General features: G+C 37.9%; 1 protein-coding gene across 2 annotated transcripts in view; it reads right to left on the reverse strand.

The window, feature by feature from the left end:
* The window catches only part of tspan18a (tetraspanin 18a), a 33,291-nt gene extending 23,288 nt beyond the window's left edge, over positions 1 to 10,003 (reverse strand). For both annotated transcript variants that reach the window (XM_083558639.1, XM_083558638.1), the window contains exon 1: positions 9,813 to 10,003. The gene's annotated coding sequence lies outside the window, so the exon portion shown is untranslated. The remainder of the gene's footprint in view (positions 1 to 9,812) is intronic.
* Between the last annotated feature and the right edge of the window lie 594 nt (positions 10,004 to 10,597).

The following is a 10,597-nucleotide window of genomic DNA, read 5'->3' on the forward strand; positions in this document are numbered from 1 at the left end:
TTTATTTATTTATCTCCTAATTACAATCTGTTAAAAATGGTTTTAGCAAGAGAATTAGATATGAAACAGAAATGTGCTCTCAAGGAATTAAAGTTTGGCATAAAGTGTGTGTATGTGTGTGTGTGTGTGTGTGTGTGTGTGTGTGTCTGAAATTTCATTGGTCTAATGTTATGGGGTTCAGTTTTTTGGCTTGAAGTTTGTGAAACCGGGAAAAACCCAGGAAAAATCCATAAATTAGCCGCTTCGTTGTTTAAGCCGTGGGGTTCAAAACGTGGGAAAAAAGTAGCGGCTAATAGTCCGAAAAATACGGTAATTTATAACTCAATAGCCACATTTTCAACTGCATCATTTAAACTTTCTGAATATCACAAGCTGGAAAAAAATTTCTTTTGTGTATATATATTATAATATTGCAATTTTAATGTGATTATTTATGATATTGCAATAATGACATGATTCTTTAATCACTTTTGTATCAGTTTTGAATATTCCCTAATTCTATGCTTAAAAGAAATTTTACACAAAATAAATCTATGTTACTAAGACAAAAAGCATACATTACTCTATGCATGTTACTTATTCAAAGACCAAAATCTTTTTTAGAAACAAAAAGCATTACACTGAGCCATTTTCACAGCTGGATCCACGGCAGTGGGGAAGAATATGTGTATGAGTCTTGTGGTGTGTTCATCTCTCTCTCAGTGTGTGTCTGATTCTGAGTTCACAACATGACTTTACCTCATCCGTCTTCTGCCTCCAGCACAGAAAGACCACGATTGGACCTCTCTACATTTTCCATTTAATGATAATGCCTCATTGATCAATAGATGGATCTGCAAATGACCCACATTCCTACAAGCATGATGCATTCAAGCTGCTTTTAAAGACCTGATCGAAATTTAGAACAGAACAGAGATATAGAGCTATCCACCTTATTTTCCATCACAAGAGTCTCTCTTTCTGTGTGTGTGTGTGTGTGTGTGTGTGTGTGTGTGTGTGTGTGTGTGTGTGTGTGTGTGTGTGTGTGTTTGTGTGTGTAGAACATATTTCAACTTCTGGGAAACTACTTTTAGCCGAATTAAACCGACAATTATTTCCTGTATTGGTTCTAAAGTTTATTTAAATGCAAAAGGTTTGTAGAAGTTTTTTGTCACTTTATGGATCTTCCAGAAGGATTAAACAGTGTTTGGAAATAGATTGTATTAGCTGAAAGCTATAATTATTAGCTAGTCCTTTCAGTATGACAGTGTATGCCTTGGCAACAAGCAGTGATTAGACTAGCCAGCTACTTGCCAATTCAACTCTCAATTCAATTAGCCTAGGTAAGTGGTACTAACTAAATGAAAGGCAAAGTAATATGAGAATATCTTTTATGATTCTGTGGTGCAGGAACAGAAAGCTAGTACAACATTTTGCTAATTAAAGCTTGACTGTTTTAACTACTAAACATCTAGATCAAAACACATGAGAAAGTTAATTTTAAGATAAATGAAAGCAAAAAATGGCCATAAGACTACTGGTGCATTCCGATAAAGAAGAGTATTCATATTAATGTTCATTGCTTTAATTTCTATATTATACACTTAAAAAGTAGAAGAATTACATAATATCATGTTGACATGGCAGCTCAGACTGCTGACCCTAAATACTAACTCATTATTTTTAAATGTAAAAGTTGATGAATGAGGAAAATGAGAGAGAGAGGGTTGGATGGTGTGGAGTTGGTGAAGCAGGAGGTAAATTGGATAAGTAAGGAGAAAGTGAGAGCAGGATTAAGAGGATGAAGAGTGGAAAGTCAGTTGGACCAGATGACATACCAGTAGAAGTGTGGAGATGTTTCATTTATAAACAGATTGTTCAAACAAGATTCTGGAAGGTGAGCGGATGACGTAGGAACAGAGAAGCAGTGTGCTGATACCAGTTTTTAAGAATAGAACAGAATAGCCTTTATTTGTTACATATACATTACAGCACAGTGAAATTTGTTCTTCGCATATCCCAGCTTGCTTAGAAGCTGGGGTCAGAGCGCAGGGTCGGCCATGATACAGCACCCCTGGAGCGTAGAGGGTTAAGGGCCTTGTTCAAGGACCCAAGAGTGGCAGCTTGTCGATACCGGGGCTTGAATCCCTGACCTTCCGATCAGTAACCCTGCGCCTTAACTGCTGGAGTTATCACTCCCCCTTAATAATAAGGAAGATGTGCAGACCTCCAGGAACTACAAGGGAATAAAGTTGATCAGTCACACCATGAAGTTATGGAAAAGAGTAGTGGAAGCCAGGCTGAGAGAAGAGGTGACCATCTGTGAGCAACAGTGTGGTTTCATGCTGAGGAAGAGCACCACAGATGCGTTATTTGCTTTGAGGATGTTGATGGAGAAGTATAGAGAAGGTAAGAAAGAGGATTTAGAGAAAGTGTACGACAGGGTGCCAAGGGAGGAGTTGTAGTATTGTATGAGGAAGTCAGGTGTGGCAGAGAGTTATGTAACGGTGGTGCAGGACATGTATGAGGACAGTGTGACAGCAGTGAAGTGTGCAGTAGGAACGACAGACTGGTTTACGGTGGAGGTGGGACTGCATCAAGGATAGACTCTGAGCCCTTTCCTGTTTGCACTGTGATGGACAGGTTGACGGACGAGGTCAGACACGAGTATCTGTGGACGATGATGTTTGCGGACGATATTGTGATTTGTGGTGAGAGTATGGAGCAGGTTGAGAAGAGCCTGGAGAGGTGGAAATACGTGCTGGAGAGAAGGGGAATGAAAGTCAGTAGGAGTAAGACAGAGTACATGTGTGTGAATGAGAGGGAGGGCAGTGGAGTGGTGCAGTTGCAGGGAGAAGAGGTGGAGAAGGTGGAATAGTTTAAGTACCTAGGGTCAACTGTGCAATGCAATGGAGAGTGTGTTAGAGAAATGAAGAAAAAAGTGCAGGCAGGGTGGAGTGTGTGGAGTGTCAGGAGTGATTTGTGATAGAAGAGTATCTGCAAGAATATAAGGGAAAGTTTATAGGACTGTGGTGAGACCTACAATGTTGTATGGTTTAGAGACACAGGCATTAACTAAGACAGGAGCTGAAGATGTTTAGATTTTCATTGGGAGTGATGACGATGGACAGGATTAGAAATTAGTTTATTAGAATGACAGCGCATGTAGGGCGTTTTGGGGAGAAGTTAAGTGAGGCGCGATTGAGATGGTTTGGACATGTGCAGAGGAGGGACACGTTATATCGGTAGGAGAATGCTGAGGATGAAGCCGCCAGGGAGGAGGTATAGAGGAAGGCCAAGGAGGAGGTTTATGGATATGGTAAGCGAAGACATGCAGATAGTTAATTTGAAAGAGGCAGCTGTATAGGACAGAGTAGTATGGAGCTGAATGATCCGCTGTGGCGACCCCTAATGGGGGCAGCCGAAAGAAGAAGAAGATTTTTAAATGTAAAAAAAATTATAATAATAGTATTTGTCTAAGACCCTGATTGCAGTTCAGAGTGGCACAACTGCAACTCACTGATAAAACACAACGCATCACGAAATTCTATACACTTCTGATGCAATGTCAGATTACAGTGTCAGAAATAAACAGCGATAACAATTGCTTATTGTACTTCATAGGTAGCAGTTCAAGTGTGTCACATTAGACATTAATAGTAAAGGGTTGTTCATTAACAATTTTTTCACTTTAAATTATTCTTTTATATGACTCACAAATAATGAGTCATCTCAGAAAGCAAAGCACTCATTTTTTGTTGCCGGTGCATGCACGGCATCCTCGATTTGTAAAGTAAAAAACACAGTAGCTCTAAACAGGAACCAAAATTCTTTCTTCACCTAGTTCATTCTTAGTTAATACCTTAGTTGTATGATCACGTCAAAAAAGCAAGATTCTTTTTTACAGTGACAATTATTTCACAGCAGCTGACAAGAAAACTAACAACCCAGACTAGAAGACCTGCTTGTTTAAATCACGTCTGTTTCCAATCTTTTGTTCTTGGCTATATTATGGATGTTTTCTGCAATCGGAATTGGATTAAAACTTTGCATAATTGCAAGTGTTGGGAAAGCTTGGCTACTAAAAACGCAATATATGTATTTAAATCCGATCTGGTCTTGCCATCACAAATCATAAATTGTCATTGGCTCACCGGTTAAACCCCTCCCTTGTGACAAAAAGCCACGCCCCCTAACAGTTACTCTTCAATTGCTGTGACATTAACCGGAATGATTTCCCCATATCAAATACAGAAAAACGTGAATACTTGCAAAAAAAAAATCTATAAATAAAAACCATAGATTAAGATTTCTCACAAACAGTAAAACAAATGCACAAATTTTCACTCCAAGTGCCTCGTCACAGGTCCATTATTACATAGCACACATAAGCGTTTATAGCCTGCCAAAGCACAAAAACCCATCTGCGAGCTATAAAATATTTAGTACGGCTAAAAGAGTATCAAAGACATTTTGCAGCTGATCCCGATCAAGCCTTTGCTCAACTCGTGATGAAATGCAGAGCAATCACGAAAGCATTGAAAAGGTTAGATGGCCAAACACTGCAGAGCTTTCTGGATCATGCACAAATCTGCATCGAGGAGACAGACCCAAGAGAGACCTTCAGGCCTTCTGGACCACTGCCAAAACCCAAAATAATTCTGAACACCCGGGGAGCTTTGCTTTTTTAAAACACTGCATCGTTGTGGCTTCTCCTTTCCAAATCCTGGTGTTTTGTGGTTTCTCGTGTAAACAACTGGAAGAAGAAACACAAAGAACCTCCCCATGAATATTTTCCAATCTAAACACAAAGGTCTCTGTCACAGAGTGAAGAAGAGCAGAGACTGGAGTTGTAGAAGAAAACACTGAGGAGAATATAAGTGGATTAACTCTACATGAAAAGCTGTACACCAGTTTTAACTCCATACTACAATCTGAAAAAAGTGCATGCTATGTACGTTTCCTCATCTGGAATTCAATTGGGATGCAGCTTCACAAATAATCATTATAATAATGATTTCTAATGAATCTCTTGTGAGATAATGAGGCCACATTTCACACACTGCTGCGCAACAACACTGTGATCTTTTCACTTTAACAGTGTAAACAAGAAAGACATTTAGCTTTAAAGAAAAGCATGGATAATACTGTACATTTATACTATAGTTAGAAATACAAAATGTATAAAAAAAAAATGGAAGCATAACAGAAGCTGAGCAAATATAACAAGCAGAACAAAATTTGCTTGGGATGAAGGGAAAAAATAGACTGATCTTTTTCTTTAAGTCTTGTTCTGGTGTTAGAGCAACCTCGCTATGATGCACGCTGTTGAATGTAAATGCATACATTTATCATAGCTACGATAGCTTAAGTCTATTTAGAACTAAACACAGAACAGGTGAACATGATCAGCCAAAAAACAATGACAGAACAGAAATCGGTGTGACTTGATTTATCGCCTCTTGTTTCATTCATTTTACAAATTATACATTATACAACTTCTGTATATAAATTCTGTATGCTACCATTTTGGACTGTTACTGGGAATTGCACTCAAGCCACATTCTAAGAAATCACGTAAAAGTCTTGGCCATCCAGCTTTTGTGTTTTAAATCTCATACTAATCTCGACTGATACTAACAAGTAAATTTACTACACTAATTTTTTTTTTTTCATTTATTTTCATGTGGCCTTTAAACCTATAGAAAGGTTTATTTTGTCTTCCAGTCTGCTGAATTCTTTACTTTAATAAATGCTTTTAAATATGCGGTCGTGAAAACAGTCATGACAATGGCAGAAATTCTATTGTTTTCCACTACAAATAGAATTACAAACCAGATGTTAGCCATTAAAAACTTTATTAAATGTTTTCCATTATGTACATAGTGTGTTTGTGTAAGTTATTAAATCCTTATCATCAAAACAAAGAAACCATTGCAGAAACATACTGGTATCTGGAGGCTTAATGGTGTTCTTTGGATACCAACTTGTGATCTACCAGCAAGAAATTACCAGTAGAGGTCCAAAGAGTTATACCACTAAGGTTTCCATTAATACCAATACCAATCCCATTCTAATCATTAAAGCCATTGCAAATTCGATGAGGGTTTCTTTTATTTAATTTCATCGAGGAGCAGCTGTATGCAAAACCTTCTTTATCTTAGAAGATATTTTCTTGGCAAAAAACTCTACTTCAGAGATATAAGATATAAACAAATATAAACACACTGTATAGTAGGTTAATGAACTTCAAGCTCCTGTTGATTCCTGAGAAAAAAAAATAAAGCACACCAGATGAAAAGGCAAGACAGATGGGACTGCAGCTTGTCCCCAGAAATTTCACACACAGTTCCCCCGCCCCAAACCTTGGCTACACGCAGGAGCAGAGAGTGTGATTGTTACACACTGCGTTCACGTCGTGTCTTTCGCTTTCCAAATTAGCCAACACACAGCATGCTTGGACTCCCTGACTCGTGCATGAAAGCAGCCGGGAGCAGAGACACCTGTGGGCTTTTATCTGGCCTTGGCCCCATACCGAGCTCTCACAAAGCCATACACACGCCTCTGACGAGCTTCCTCACAGCCCTGCGCTGCATTAATAATGCCCGAGACGGTCTAAGACCGAGTCTTTATTCATCCCGACCAAGGAAAGACCATTAGCGGCCGCAGGCAGGTGGAGCTCGGTACAATGGAGGTCTCTAATAAAGCGCTAGTTCTGAGGCATGGATCTTTTGTGTCCATGATCAAAACATATAAAGCTGTTTTTCTTTTTTAACGCGATCACTGAAAAACAGATACAGAAGTGTGCTTGTGTGTGAGAGTGTAGGGGAAAACAAAAATAAAAATGTCTCAAATATTGTAAAAAGTAAAATAAATAAATAAAAACTGTAGTAACAAAGACAAAAAATAAAACCTCCAGATCTTTTATTGTTCTCTCATTCTCTATCTAAACACCTCTGAAATGTTTTTTTATTTTCTGAAATGATTGATTAATGTCAAAAATGGTCCACAGATAATAAATAAATAAACATTTCAGGGTTCTGTAGTTCTTCCCAGCAGAATAAATGTGTATTGCAATTTATTCGACTCTATTTGTTTTTCAGAAGCTCTGTACTCCTCTACAGAAGAATGGTACATTCCATTTTTTTTATTCTTGAGGCTCTCCACTTGGTACAGTCTACTGCAACAGTAAGGCAGAAAAGACCTCCCACTATAAAAGGGAATTTGAATAAATACATAAAGAAAGAAAGAAAGAAAGAAAGAAAGAAAGAAAGAAAGAAAGAAAGAAAGAAAGAAAGAAAGAAAGAAAGAAAGAAAGAAAGAAAGAATCCTGTTTTTTTTTTTTTATAATTCCCTAGCTGCTACATTTTCATGTTCAAATTTTTTTTGACGTTTGTTCAATGTTAAATATAACCGTTTTTTCTTTTAAAAAAAGAAAAAAAAAAGGTTTTATAGATTTACATGTGTTTTTTCTAATGCAACACTACTGTGCTGAGAATTTTCAGTATAATGGTAATATATATATATATATATATATATAATAGAAATGTTCATAAAAATCATGAGGATATTTTTGTCCTACCAATGCTACAGTATCAACAGAAATATGAGCAGCATATAACAGTCATCCATGTTTACATTATAATTCTGCAGCTAGCAGACAGCTAGCGAGTCAAATGACACGTCTACTTTATAAAGTGTGTTTATAAGCTCTCATTGGTCCAGCTGTGGATATTATCTGAAGGCTGCTGGTGTCTAGCTTGTGCATTGGCATGTAAACGTTTTTCCACCGCTCCTGCTCTCGGAGTCAATGCGGTTAATCTCTTTAATCACACAGTTGAGAAATGAGCTCGAGCTTCACCTCACACACACACGCACGCACACACAAACACATCACACACTTCAGTAATCCTGGTAAGTCTAAGTCCCTCCTGTCACCTGTCAATCAGCTTTCGGGTTTCTCCTTTTAAGCAGTTTTTCCTTTCGAAGCTAAAGCCTGAGGAGGAGCAGCACAAGATATGAAGACAGCGAGGGAATAAAAGGGAATTTCCTGCCTTTTTTTGTTTCCTCCTATAAATTATGAGCAGATGAGATGTTTATTGGCAGCAGGTTTTGACAATGGAGCGGACTATAAATTGTTACCAAAAAAACACAAATGCATACACATGCCCAAATTTTAGACCTTGGGTCAGTGTGAATGTGTCCTGTGCCCATTACGACCCCTATTAGCAGACGATAAGAGGAAGTCGTGCAACGTGAACTATCAGAGTTTCGGATCTACAAAACGAAGTCTGTTTCCTCGTGATAAACCCCAGGAACTTTTCCTTCACATAAAAGATTGTTGTTCAGGACAACAGGCAATTAACTGGAGCCATGAGGTTGAGCACAAATTTCAGAAGGAAAAACTAAACGACAACTTTCGACTGAAAATTTCAAAATTGTTAAAACATCCAGATATGTTCAGATCATTACAAATTAGCACACTCCAACTGGATAAATTGTTTTTCACTAAATCAGTTCCCATAGCTCATCACTAACCTCAAAGTGCTGTTTTCCATTTAAAATATTTCCGTTTTGGGTGGATATTTGAACGAGCTCAATCTGTGATGTCACAAAATAACTCCACCGACTTTGACCCATCATGTGGAATATGCAAATTATTTAAAGACAACACTGTAGTACCTGAATATTTTATATAATTGAAGCAACTGCGACAATGTAGCTATCTGATATCAGATTGTAGTCACGGTAACATTGTATTTGAACCCTTTTGAACAAGCCAGTGATGAAATTGCAGACTCAAATCTGGGAAGTTCTATTATTGCGAGGTCATTTACTAGAAGTTGACTAGCCGGCTAGTTACAGGTAAGCTTATCTTTCTGACATCAGCGCTAATTTTGCAATAAACCATACTTGTGCATGATACATTGTGTACATCTTATCAGTGCCGTGAATCTACAAGGCAAGTGATCATTGGACAAAATGAGGAAGTGTGTGTTCCCTTCACTAACATACCCAAACAATTTGGTAACATGGTGCAAAAAGGACAAAACTTGCTAGAGCCAAATCTTTTAAACTAATCCTATGAAGCAGGAGGAAAGAAGAAACGTTCAGCATCAGAAACACTTGGGAATGGGCGTGTTCTAATTTGCACATTCATGCATATTAATTAGTATTACTCTAGATGTACTTCAGAGGCATTTTAACTATAAACAGGCATTTCATCAACAAAACCATGTTCATGGATGGTTTGTAGTTGCAGTTCAAAGGGACTTCATTATACCACCAACAAATCTAAGACGCGTTATAACGCGCATATAACTGCATGAAGTCACCACTGCAGGAAAACTAATACTTTTCAAGTGTTTTACTACTAATCACTATCGATGATACAAACACAAATAAATAATAACGTAAAAAGAAAATCGCATTAAGTGTAAAAAAAAATTGTGGAATAACATCAGGACACGTGACTTCCGATGATGTAACTTCAGGAGCAAATGTTTTGAACATTCCCGCATCATTATTATTTTTATATTCTAAACTAAAGTACATGTTATAAAGCTTACTAGATGTGTACAGATGTTCCCTGAGCTAGCAGCAGTGTTCAGTTTAGCAACAAGCCTGAAACAACAAAAGCATAAAACTGATTTGCTGCGACGCTTTTTTTTTTTTACATCGCATTTTTAAAGCGTTTGCGCAAAAAAAGTCTCATCTTTCTGTGTTGCCGTCAGAAGAAAAGTTCAGGATGAAATTTTCTCCAGTCTGCTCACGTTACAGCGGCGGTGTTGTTTTCCTGTGAAAGTGAAGAAAGTGTGCTGTGTTCCACTCACCATGTGCTTTAATCCGCTCCAGGAAAAAACAAGGTTCTACAATGCAGAGGAACCCAGAGGAACCCAGAGGAACTTCTAAATGGTGTGAAAATGTAGCTGCTGCGTGAACACACTGTAGCTCCTGATCATCTCACGGACACTGCAAGCTCAGCCTTGAATTCAGTGTGTGTGTGTGTGTGTGTGTGTGTGAGCGATTCAGTGGGCGGGGACGCATCCGATCACGCACATATGGTCATGTTTCAAGGAGTGGTCCATAAAAATTCATAGATTCTCCAACAAAAACGTTCAGTTTTATGTTCAGGTTTAAGTGTTGTTTTAAAATATAGAGCAATACTATTAAATATTACTACTACTGCTACTATTACTACTACTAATTCTAAATAAATACACACATGCATAAATAAATACATAAATACCCATTTGTAGGTTTATATTTGCATAATCTACCTTGAGTAGTAAACATATTTGTTAAAAATATTTATTTCCATCGATTTTAAAGAAAGTTGGTCTATTTTAATATTTTACAGTAGTTGGCTTTACGCACTGTGAAGCGTCATGGGGGCGGAGTTTATTTAATTTCTAGAGTCTTCATTTTAGTGCGCTGTTCTGACTGGGGGCGGGACTTATTTAATTCCCACACGGTGGGCGGGGTTTAGTTCATCCCCAGTTGTGTGCAGATGTGGGAGGAGCGGTTTATTTAACTCTCACATTAAGGTTATAGCTGTCATAAACAACCAGCCTACTTTTTCTCAAGAGAGCAATAAAACAAAACAAACAAACAAACA

The sequence above is a fragment of the Silurus aristotelis genome (genome assembly GCF_946808225.1).
Source record: "Silurus aristotelis genome assembly, chromosome: 13".
NCBI lineage: Eukaryota > Metazoa > Chordata > Actinopteri > Siluriformes > Siluridae > Silurus > Silurus aristotelis.